Genomic DNA, 12,694 nt, shown 5'->3' on the forward strand with positions numbered 1-12,694 from the left:
GGGTTGTGTATAGTGTTTTTATTCTTAGTTATTTTTACAGATGATGTGCTTATTTAATGAATATATATTTTAATAGAACATTGATTGGACATTCCCTTTATTTTGGACTTTTGGGCTTAGCTGTTTGGGTTGCTACTGGATCACATTCATACCCCTATTGAGAGTATAGCCTCCCTCGGCCCACATTATCACAAGAGGGGAAGGCGGTATATCTCTTAGCTGTGCCTGCTTTACCTTTATGATTGGGATCACTGAAGTTGTGTAGCATTTTGAGGACTGAGTATTTGTTTTAGCCATTACTCACCCTTGAGCTCCTGCAGGGCAGAAGTCAATTTGTCACATCTGCCCACTTGAATGAACAAGGAACTCCTAAAGTGTTCTGACCATGTAGTTTGCAGATATTTGGATGCAGTAATATCAGACATTGGACTAAAAAATGTGATCCAATATTTGGCTATCTTACACGGCGGGACCAAAGATCAAAGGAAGAGGAGCTAAGGCTTCAATGGCCTGCATTAAATGGAAAGTGTTGGTATCTCCTCCCCACAAGACTTTGCAGAGTTTGCACTGGATTAGCAGGTTTGAAGAATTATGGCAACTGAAAGTCTCTGCCTCTGTCAGTTATGGGGCAACTTAGTTCTTGAGTCCTCTATCAGATCATTGGGGCCATGCCTTTAAGAACGGCTGTAGCTGAAGGACTCCGGGTACCTGGTCTGACAGCATGAAGGATGGCATGGACTTTACAATTGCAGCCCAGGGCTAAACAAGGGGATACCACACGGTACAGCCCATGGAATGGGGACTTAACGCTTAATTATTATACCACTTAGAAGTAGGAGGAATCCATCATGAAACACTATGTACAAACCTAGCTTTATTCTTAATAAGTAGACATTTTAAACTTACTTAAGAATTGTCAGTCACATTGTTTCAGTGATATTGTTTCAATGGACCACATTATCTCTTTTTCATGCGTGTTTGCAATGATGATTCTGTGTTAATTGCCACGCAAAGCTGGTTAAACCAGAGTGCATGGCATAATCATCTATCTCATTTGCAGGCGATTATTGCAGTCATTCTGCTACTCTGCTATTTTAAACCCCTGTGAACTTTTAATAATTTGATAGCATGCAGCGCTACCTCTACATAGTGTTGTCATGCTACAAATGCAGACTTGATGAAGAGCAGCTCATCTTTATGAATACCATCATTTCAGGCAGATACTGTGAGTTTTCATTAGTACCACGTTACACGATGGAGTCCTTAAGGAGCATGGGGGATGGTAAGACCATGCAGGACTGAACGCCAAATCATTCGCATCTCCATACACCACGAATGGATGTGAAAGGGTGGCATGTCCCGATGCTGAAGCATTAACAAAAGACTTGAAGAGCCCATTGTGTTCCCTTCCCGGGTGAATTTAGCAATCTTCTATAGCTGCTGAGTGAGGAGAGTGATTATCCCTTAAAAAAAACTTCTGAAATGTCTTTAATAGCTGTGAAGTACATTTAACAATCCTGTCCAGATCAGACACTCCCTGTTTAACTTCACCTCTGAACAATCAGGCTCAGGTCCCACATGAATACGCTGCTAACCATCCCCTGGATCACAAATTGCTTCACAAAATGTTTACATGATCATATGAACACATGTCATCAATGAATCTGAAATGCGTGTGCACTTGAGGCTCTGTTACGTCACTTCTATTTAGAGTGCAGAAATCCAAGGTAAGAGGTCCAAGCGGGACCTCCAGCAAATCCACAGTATTTACAAATTCTGGACATCACTAATTCTTATGGAAATATCCAATATCCCTCTGCATTTAAAATTCTATATTTTCTACTTCGCCTGAAAGGTTGAGAGCCAGTCCAGTGAAAAGGCAAAGGCACTATATGCCTAATGAATATGGATAATTTTCTTCTGATTGTAGCGCAGCAACACCTCCCCAGCTACCATTGGGCATTACAGTTTCGGGATAGTGATTGGAGTCATAATGAAAAGTTCATGTATTTGACTCATTCATGCTCTTTCAGGGGCCAGAGGTCATCATTGTAGGTGAGTGTTATGGACTGGATTTTATTGAAGATGCACGGGTACTGTTTGCCACTAATGTACATGAATTAGGCCACCAATAACTAAGCAATAGGCCGAGGGATCTTTCTGCATTTGGGCTGAGGCACCCCTGCTACTCAGCCATGTTCATTGAATAAACAAATAAACAATGCATTCTTTGGGCCTTTGTTTTCATATCTGACCTTTGCAAGCATATTGAAACGCTTTTGGTGCAAACTACAAATGTGTTACTATTTTCCCACTAACATCACTTTAATTCAATCATGCACATATAAGTTTGGTTATCGTGTTTTAATCGTGGCAACTTTCACCGCGGCTATTTTAAATGTGGCGTTTTCTGACCTGCCGTTTTGGGGTATTTATTTTTAAAACATGTGTGTTTGAGTAGGGTATTTGGGGGTGGTCAGTGGCAGAGTGAGGCGGTGGGTTAGGTGAGGGTTTAGGGGTGACCCCACCAATTAACCCCACCCATTAAAATTAAAATGGCAAAAACGGCCAGGGAGAAAACATCACTTTTAAAATAGCTGTGGTGAAAAAAGCCAGGATTAAACCATGTGAAGCCATAGATTGCCGGGCCTTGAAGCAACAGAACACGATGGGACTTGGCCAGTGCATTTCACTTCCTCTCTGCTAATAACAATTAGCTCAGCTACCTCTTAAGTACATTTATGGGGATGACAAACTCTGGATCAGTTGGTCGCTGGTAGGGTATGATGGTCCAATGGTCGCTGTTGACGAATTAATCAATTATATGGTCCAGTCAGGTTTTAGTCATTAATTTGGTTGTTTATTTTTGGTTAATTAGCACCAAAGAAAACATCATTGTAGAAATGAATGACAATTTTTGACATGGTAAATCGCTACACAGCCGACACGCGTTTCAACCTAAGTCTTTTTCAAGGGTGTGATTAGTGAGTTGGTTTGGTGGTGGTGTGATGCACACAGTGAAGTGACATGGTGAAACCCATTGTTAATTATGACATATATATTGTTGGGTGTCCTGACCCACGTTTAAGCTATCATGCCACAACATTTGGTGCTGTGGGCTTAGAAAATTCAAGATGGCGGAAAACCCACATGTGCGCCGAAATCCAGGAAAGCTGCGCAGTTTGTGCGCACACCGAAATGGTTGCCTCACTTGCCACCCACCAGTGCGAGAATGAAAGGCCGGGTTGCCATGAGGGAAATGGGTTGCCAAAGGAAAAACAGTAGCGCCGGTTAGCTTCAAAGCGCTTTAAAACCACCATTGGACTACCCGCACAGTAGTCTGAAACCATTGGGAATGGCAATGCTGATTGCCAAATGCAACCTAGAATTGTTGGGAATTCATTTTCTTAAATCCCAAAAATGGGTGCAGTACCAGTACTCACCACTATCCAAAAGCCGGCAGTTTAAAACCACCCTGTGTTTCTCTGAAGGCAGGCTCAAACTGTCTATTTTAAACATTGCAACACATCTAAAAACTCACTGGACACCAGCAGACATTTGGTAGAATGGAGTGTTGTGTGCCTACAAAATCTGGGAAATGAAGAGCCCAAAACAATGCTTATAACAAAACTGCTATGGAGTCAGCAGTTTAAGTTGCACTGGATTTAAAGACACTAAAATCGAAAATGTTTAGATTAAATGAGTGACCTATGTTTGGTGTCACATGCCTTTGTAACTGTTTAAATGTCATAGTTTTAAACTTAGAATCAGCCTTCTAGCTGCATATGTGAAAATGTTTAGTTTTATTTGAATGCAGAAACTGGAGAACAGAAATGACAGCTTAAAGAGATTCCAATTTGCCTGGCAACTACCCCCATCAGGAGTGAAACTTGAGTCACAGCTGTGTTCCCAGGCCTAGCTGCCCTTTTGCTGCTCACACTAAGGATATGCCATCTATCTGATAATTGAATTACCTGTGCTCTGCAGGAGAGTGAACAATGCAACTCCCTTCACCCAGGCAGAGGGTTTATTGAGAGGATCATAAATGGCTTCCTCTTGAACAATGAGCCTCTCCTGACTCAGGCAAAGGTTATTACAGCAGTCGTAAAATGTAGTTTCCTCTTGGCAGAAGCTGGGAGGAGCACTGCCTGTGAGAGCAAGCTGGCTTGGCAGAACTGGAAAAACCAGTATTTCTACCTTGTGCTGAGGGGAAACCACACCCCTTTGGAGCCAGAACATAACTCTAAAAAGATGAATAACTCATAGAGCAGACATGTGAAAATTTTATAAATGATACCATAATTCTTGTGATTTTTCTGCCCACATTTTAAGAGGTTTTTCGACCCGGTGGCGTGTTCAGGGGGGTTTTAGCGGAAAAGAGGATATTACTCTAAATGTATGCATGTTAAAAATCTGAAACTTCATCAGTTAATGTCCATACTCCCTGCACACATGTATGTAAAGTTGGGTCAATGTCAGAAAGTGAAAAATCAGTTAAAAAGTCAATTATGTGCCATTTCTGAATGCAAGCTCTTAGAAACAGCAGATTTGGACAGAGACATGGCTAAATTCAGCCACACCATGTATATGTAATTTCAAGCAACGGTGTAACTGTGAAATATGTCTTTTATTATCAAATATAGAATGTGTGCAATCTGACAGAGGAGTGTCCTATCTGCAAGCCATAAAATGACATCCCTCTGACTCACAGTTCATTCCCCAATCAAATGATAAATGGAAGTTTGACCAATTAGAAGCTGAGAGAGAGGTAGGGTCAGTGATGCTAGAACACACCCACATTCTAAACACATAAAAGCAGACAGACAGGACAGATAGGGACCTTCAATTCCATTTGCTGCAACGCGCTCTGCCGGACCATACAACATCCAGAGATCCAGACTTCAAATTCATCAACCTCCAGAAAGCCAAACTAGAGACCAGACCAGAGAGAGAAAGCAGTGCTGTGCCCAGAGAGAGACCCGAGCCCAGTCTAAAACCCTGACCAGATCCGTGATGAGGCCCATTTAATTCAAGAATATAGTGTGAGTACCCAGCTGAACTGTGTAGAACCAATCTCTTAGTTTAAATTCATCTAATTCAATCTATTTAACCTAAGTAGAACTGCCTGATAGCTCCGAATCTGTCACCTGTCATTCTAGCTGCAAAATTTGTCACTTGTCATTTCCTAGTTGCAAGCTGCACTTGTCTTTTTGAACTTTAAAATTTCAAATCTGAAAAACGACCTTCACAAAATCGCTCATATCTCCGCAACCGTTTGTGCTAGAGACTTGCAATAACTTTCATCTGAAAGGTTAGAATCGTGGCTTTCCTACGAACCTAGAACCGCATTCCTAACCCTTATAGTTTTACCGCAATCGCGGAACACGCTTTCGCGAATTTTACCGCGATTTGCAAATTTCTTCACATGTAAAAACTGCTGCTGCTTGCCTCCCATTTGCCAGAAATTTGTTTAACCTGCTAACTATCCCTGCCTCATTGCTAGTGTGAGCCTGGACTAATATTAACTAGATACCACTCACCCTGAACCTCTGAAAGGGAATTAAAAGCATTTCCAGCATATTTCTCATCCATTGCTAGCACATATCAAAGCATTTTGCCTGTGTTTTCAAAACTCCTATCTGTTTTCTGTAGTGTAAGCTTGCTGGGGTGAACTGATTTACATTGATTGCATTTCTGAGAACTGTGTGTTTTCCTTCCATTTCCTTGCCTTGCATCAAGGGGGGGAGGGGATTGCCAGAGAAAAGTGATTACATTGTTTGGTTGAAATCATATTGAGTATTTTCTGTACTGCATTCATTGAATATTGCATCCACCTGAGCTTACATAAAGCATCCTCTACCACATTATACTTTTGTTCCTATTTACCAGTGTGCTACCTTATCCATTTCATGTCAACTCATTAGTGATTATAAGAAGTGTGCTAGTGCCAGATTCTCCGTTGTTGATCTTTATCATATCAGATTAAGTGTGCTATTCAATTATTAATTTATTATAAAGTGTGATATATATATATTTTAAATTATCAAATAAACCTTTTAAACTTGCAAAACAGAACTACTTCTTGGCTCAGTGGGGTCAGGGGGATTCCAAGAGAGGGGTGTTATATAGGGGTAGTCATCCAGAACGCATGAACTGGACATAAAGATATATCAATAAGGGTTTTCATTCAGTATTCTAGACTAGGCGTTAACTTAGCTGTAGTGCTGAATTGAATCCTCTTACAAATTGGGGGCTCGAGCCGAGACGTTGGGTTAGATTTACCACTTGTGCAGCTTAATACAGTGTGCTAACTGACGGGATACATACATCCGGTCGGATCACCACGCTGCATTACGCTGTGAAGCATTCCTCAAAAGGGACACTCCAAGAAAAGTTCTGTTCTGCAAAAATAAAATACTAACTTCTGTAAGTCAGGACAGAGACCAATCTCTAGAATGACGACCTTAGTAGATATGAAAATAGCCAGAGAGCACTTCTTACATAAACTATTTGTGAGAGGTGAATGGGCTGAGCAGGGCCAGGATGCGTGGTTGCAGGCCATTACACAACAGGTCACTGAAACAGGATCAGATATATATAGAGATCAGGGTCCCTTACATGTGGCCCTGAGTGAACTATATATGGCTCCTAAAGCCAAAGAGGAACACAATAAGATTGCCAGGATAGCGGCATACCTGTACCTATATATGGGAGACATGCAGGATAGATGTGCTGAAAGCCAAAATCTGGCAAATAGGCAACAGATGGCGTTAGAGAAGGTCCAATCTGACCTGGTCTCTTCTCAGCAGAGGCTGCAGAGGAGCCAGGAGTCAGAAGATGATAGTAGGCAGCACATCATTAAAATAAAGAAGGATATGGATGTGCTGCAACAGGAAAAGGTAGAACAGGATACCAGATTTCTGGCCTTGCAGAAGGAATACCAAGAAGGTTTGGACTCCCTACTGCAAAACCAGAAAAAGCTGGAGCAACAACTGGACTTCAACAGGGTATGTGCTGAGCAGGTAGTCACCCTGCAAGGCCACCTAGATAGAGTGAAGGCAGAGAGCAACAAACTAATTCTGAAAGACCTGGATACCCAGGCAGAGTTTGATCAGGAGCGCCAGAATGCTGGTGCCTTCCAAAGGCAAAGGGACGACCTGGCAGCACAGATGCAGGCTCTCAGTCAGGAAAGGGATACCTTAGGCCAGGAAGTCTGCCATTTAAAAAGAAAAATGGAAGAAAATCACCTGACCCACCAGGGACTGGGTGACCTCCAAAAAGAACACCAGAACTTGCTAGAGCACACCAGGAGGGTGGAGGATGCTCTAGCAAGAAAGGAGCAGGCCAATAGGGACACAGCTCAGGAGGTAACCCTCCTGCAGCAAAGACTGGCCCAGTTCTCCAGGACCAACCAGGAAGCACAGAGGGAAAATGAGGCCCTCTGTCAACACAATGATAGGCTCCAACAACAGGTAGCGATGCAGGAGAGACTGATAGAGTCGAGTAAGGCCTTAACAGAGGAACTGAAAGCACAAATGCAGGCTCTTGAATTGCAACAGGGAGCAGGGGCGGATAGAGATGAGGTCCGCTGGGAAAGAGAGATTCCTGACCATAACCGCAGGAGCCCTACAACCAGGGGCCTTCATCTCCCCCAGTCCCTGGACTGTCCCACCCTCATGTCCCCTGGAGCACATGAGCACAGGGCCACAGGGATGGCAGATTACTATCCAGCTAAGAGTATGGGGCTCATAGGCCAGTACCACTCAGGAATGGAGGGGTGGGCATCCGGGTATGGGCACCCAAGTACAGTACAGTTCAATGGGGAACCCCAGGAGAGTAGGCCCATTAAGGGCATCCTGAAAACCTCTGCCCAGTTAGGTCAGTGGAGGGGGTACCCATCAAATCCTGGCAGCAAGGAGGAATCTGAAGACTCCTCTGAACTGCGCAGGACACAGGAGACCAGGTCCCCACATTCTGCCAGCCATTCCCAGGCTCGCAGAATCCGGGAAAACCTGGAAGAACAGACGGGAACCTCTGGGAGCAGTGCCTCTGAGTCCGAGGAAGAATGGACAAGGGTTACCCGAACCAAAAAGGCCAATAAGGCAAAAAGGGCCTTGCTTAAGGACCCCTTAAAGCAGATTAAGGCGATCAGGAGCGTCATCACGCCTTACCATAAGAACGCTAAGTATTCTGTTTGGGAGCACTTAGAGTTGTTTGAACAAATGAAGGAGACTTTCCATTTGAAGGACAGCCAAAGCTGTATTCAATATGTAAAGTGGACATTCTCCCCGGAATACTCCAGTTTCTTTGCGGGGCTGGAGGACCAAAATCATTTAAGATGGTCCACATATAAGGCGGCCATCCTGAAACATTTTTCTGTTCACAGAAATCCTCAAGAGGCTCGCAAGGCAGCCTACAATTTGCAATGTGGGGAGGATCAGGCCCCACAAGAATTTGTGCAGGAGTTAAAGCGTGCTTTTGCACAGACCACAAGAAGGGTGCGCACGGATAGCAGGGAATTTATAAATACGTTTTTCCATGCCTTGCCCAAATATATCATGACCCAGCTCGTGAGGGATTTTCACGAGAAAAGATCTTTAGACTGGGTCATTGAACAGGCTACCCGGATCTATGAGGTGCAGAAACCGATAGATAGCAAAAGTAATGCCCAGAAAAACCCCAAGGCCATCAGCACCCCTGCTGCTGCCAAGGTGGCAGAGGTAAAGGTCACCCCCGTTTTGGATTTGGAGATGGGGGGGCCTAAAAACCTGCCTGCACCTAATAATGCTAGGCCCAGGAGGTCCTCGGGTCAGTCACAGACAGGGAGCCAAGGAGGCAGCCCCACAAATGGGGTCCCTCGCTCTCCTGATTATGTAAGTCCCCATTACAAGGGAAATCGACCCATCCTGGGTTATGTGTGGACTCCTCCAGTCCAAGGGGGGGGATCCAGACAAGCACCTAACCCAGGGAACTTCCCTCCAAACTTCCCACAGGAGGGCAGAAATTTACCAAACCCTGGGCAGAACTTTTTCCCCAGATATCCACCCGACTTCCAGCCCCAAAACCATCCATCCTTCTTTCCCCAATTCCCTGAGCCCAGACCACTGAATCCGGGAGAGGGGAGGCCAAGGGTGGAGGGGTACCCAAATCTTCCCAACCAGGGGTACTACCAGAGGAGGGACAGCTACCCTTCCCGGGATCAGCCCAGGGGAGAAAACAGGGCCCCGTATCAGCCTGAGCGGGTTTCCCAGTTAGAGCGCCAGGTTCAAAACATGGCGCGGGATATGGGTCACATACTGAGGGCTCAGCAGAACCCTCAGATCGGCATGCCGGCGCAGAACGTACCCAACTCTGGACCTGGTGCTCCAGAACAATGACGGGGGCAGCACCCCGATAACACACCGGTTCCCAGGGAGGAGGCACAAGGGGAAGGGGGGTGTAAAGCCTTGGAGGAAGCTTCCTTCCTCACTTGTAAACAGCCCCTGGAAACCCAGGAACCGGAAACAAAATCTCTTGCCCCTGAAAGTCTGTCTCCTAAGGAGCAGAGGGGGGGTAGGAGAAACAAAAGACCCAAACAGACTCAGTTTGAGGAGGAGGTACAGATCTTCCAATTTGAGGGAGAGGGATCCTCAGAGGATCCTGGGAAAAGGATCTTCTTCTTCAGAGAGGGGGGAACTCCTCCCAAAGAAAAATGGGTCCCTAGGGATGCAAATCCAGACTGGGGAGATGTGGAGACTGAGCTACCGCCGCCCACCATCTCATCCCAGAACCAACCGCAAGAAAACCCCCTGGTTCAAACCCATCCTGGTGACTGCCTCCAAAAAGGGGGGGGCGGCCCAGAACCGGAACCAGGGGAACCCACAATGGCTCTGATCTCCAGTTGCCAACTTTTTCTTTCAGATTCCCAAGGCTCTCCACAGAATTCTGCCCAAAATTCTTCTCTCGCGATGACCAAAACCAGAAAGTTAGCCCACCAGTTGTCCAAAAATGTACATTATCTGTGCCCCCTTGAGGAGAAGGAGGGAAGATATTATGCCCCGGTACAAGTACAGGGGCAGGGTACAATCTCGGCACTGGTGGACACGGGATCTCAAGCTACCCTTCTGTCCAGAAGGGCCTTTGACGAACTGAATGCAGGAAGGGGAGAGAATTACCAAATTCCTCTCACCTCTCTTCCTGGACAACTACAGAACTTTGACGGGAAGGAAATTCCCGTCGAGGGGACGGCAGATTTGGACATTAAAATTGGGCGACACAAGTTGAAACACCCGGTCATAGTTGTGACCCCAGAGGGCACCCCTTGTTTACTAGGGAATGACCTCCTGAGAAGGTTGTCACCCCTAATAGATTGTGTAAACGAGGTCCTCTGGACCCAGACTAGCCGACCAATAAAATTAAAACAGAGTGTCAACCATGTTAGTTTAAACGGCACCTGCCACATGGTTGAACAAAAATCTGACCAAGTAGAATTTCACTTCCAGAACAACCAGATTCCAGACGTGACAGTAATAGCAGTAGGACAACAGACTTATGATGGGGGGTCCTCTCTATTTCTGAAAATCAACCTTCCTTCCAGTCTAAAGTGGTATTCCACGCTGGAAGGAAACACTCTGAAATTCTATACCAATCCACAATCTGAAACTCCCACTCCTATAGTCCAGAAAGATGTGAAATCAGCTCAAAGCCTGGCTGATATTCAGCAAATTGGAGAGCAGTTGTTCATCCCTGTTCAGTTAAATGATGGGAAGGACTCTGTTCTCGCTCGAGTGTGTGTGAACAACGGTAAGAGCTTCATCAGCGAAGCCATGTTTCGCCAACTTCCAAAAGATCCAGCCATTCCCACCTTCAAACTGATAGACAAATGGGAAATGGACCTGGAAGCACCCAATTCAAAACATCTCCTGCCAAGCAGGTGTATGCTCAAAATCTCCATTGGCAACAAGAGCATAGTCCATAATTGTTGGGTCGTGCGAGACGTCACTGCCGCCTTTTACTTAGGCGGTGACATTCTCAATCGCTTTGCCATTAGTTTGGACCTAATAAACTTCAAAGCTTGGTCCCGATTAGCGGATAATCCCATGGGCTTTGATGATCCAGAAAAAGCATTTAGGTCAGCTCAATTGCTACCTTATGCAGTTGAAATTCAGGTTAAAGAGGAAGTCACCATCCCAGAAAGGACCCGACAATTCTCCCTGGAAGTGAAAGTTAAAAGGGGACAAGAGTTGAAAAACCCTGATGCTTACATACATCTAAATGCTTCTTTCCAACAGCAAGGGTTGGGGGTAAACCCAACTCCATTAGTCAACATAGAACAGGACACCATTCTAATAGAGGTGGATAACAGCGACTTAAAGAGTATTACTCTAGCCGCAGGCACCATTATTGGAATGGCGGTTGATGACCGACATTTCTCCATTGATCTTGTAAATGAACTGTTAGGACCAATCCCCAAGGACTGTGTTGACAGTGACAGTGAGGACAATACAATACCAGACAGGATTTTCACCCGGCATGGGGGGAACTTCCTGGTGTACACTTCCTGCCCCTATGGTAAGGAAGATGTGACGTGTGACTTCAGGAGGGATGAGGTGATTTTCCAGGTACATGAGGGCTGCCTTTCCCACCTGAAGCCTCCGGTCCAAATCAGCACTCTGACCAGGGACTTCTCCACCCAGCTGGAGGAGGCCGCGGAAATAGCCAAACCAGAAGTCTTTCCAGGCTTCAGGCAGATGGTGGAAGAGAGAGTCAACCTAGCTGATGCCTGTGTGACTCTGGAACAAAAGCAAAAGTTGAAACAAGTTTTCTTGGATTTCCAAGATCTCTTTGCGGTAGACTCATATGACTGTGGTCGCACTGACATCCACACAACAACAATCCCCACGGACCCTGGCATGACTCCTGTGTTTGTGAAGCAATATCGCTTGCCTCTCGCATCAATGGAGTCCCTTACTGAAATAATTAAGAACCTTGAGTCCCGGAGAATAATCCGTCCAGTCCACAGCACCTTCAATGATCCGGTGCTGGGAATATTGAAGCCAAACGGCCAGTGGAGACTCTGTGCCGACCTCAGGGAGCTCAACAAACGGGTCCATACTTCCCGATGGCCTCTGCCCTACATTGACCAAGGGCTGGCCCAGATCCAGGGGTCACAGGTATTCACTGCAATAGACCTGACCAATGGATACTGGACTGTGCCTGTCAGTAGGGAGGACCAATACAAGCTGGCTTTTACCTTTGGGGGCCAGCAGTACACCTGGACCCGGACTCCCTTCGGATACCTCAACTCCGGCAATGAATTCAACATTTTTCTACACAAGGCCATGCCTGACTTGGGTGCAAGGGGTAACCTGGCTTATGTAGATGATGTCCTCATCAAAAGTTCATCTGTGGAGGAACACATAGCGGAGATCCGTTATGTTCTGACACAGTTGAGGGCTGCCGGAGCAAAACTTTCCTTTCAGAAAGCACAGTGGTGTAGAACCCGTGTTAATTTCTTGGGGCATGAGATTACTCCTCAGGGTCTCTGTCCCCAGGAAAAGAAAGTGGAAGCACTTCAGAAACTGAAAGACCCCACAACTCTGCGGGAACTAAGGAGCCTCCTTGGACTGACTAATTACAGCAGAAAGTTCATTGAGGGCTACGCAGAGATCACCAAACCCCTGATTCATCTCCTGAAGGGGGGGGTCAAGTGGGA

The sequence above is a fragment of the Ambystoma mexicanum genome, chromosome 3p (assembly GCF_040938575.1).
Source record: "Ambystoma mexicanum isolate Mex_15411 chromosome 3p, UKY_AmexF1_1, whole genome shotgun sequence".
In the NCBI taxonomy this organism is placed as follows: Eukaryota; Metazoa; Chordata; class Amphibia; order Caudata; family Ambystomatidae; genus Ambystoma; species Ambystoma mexicanum.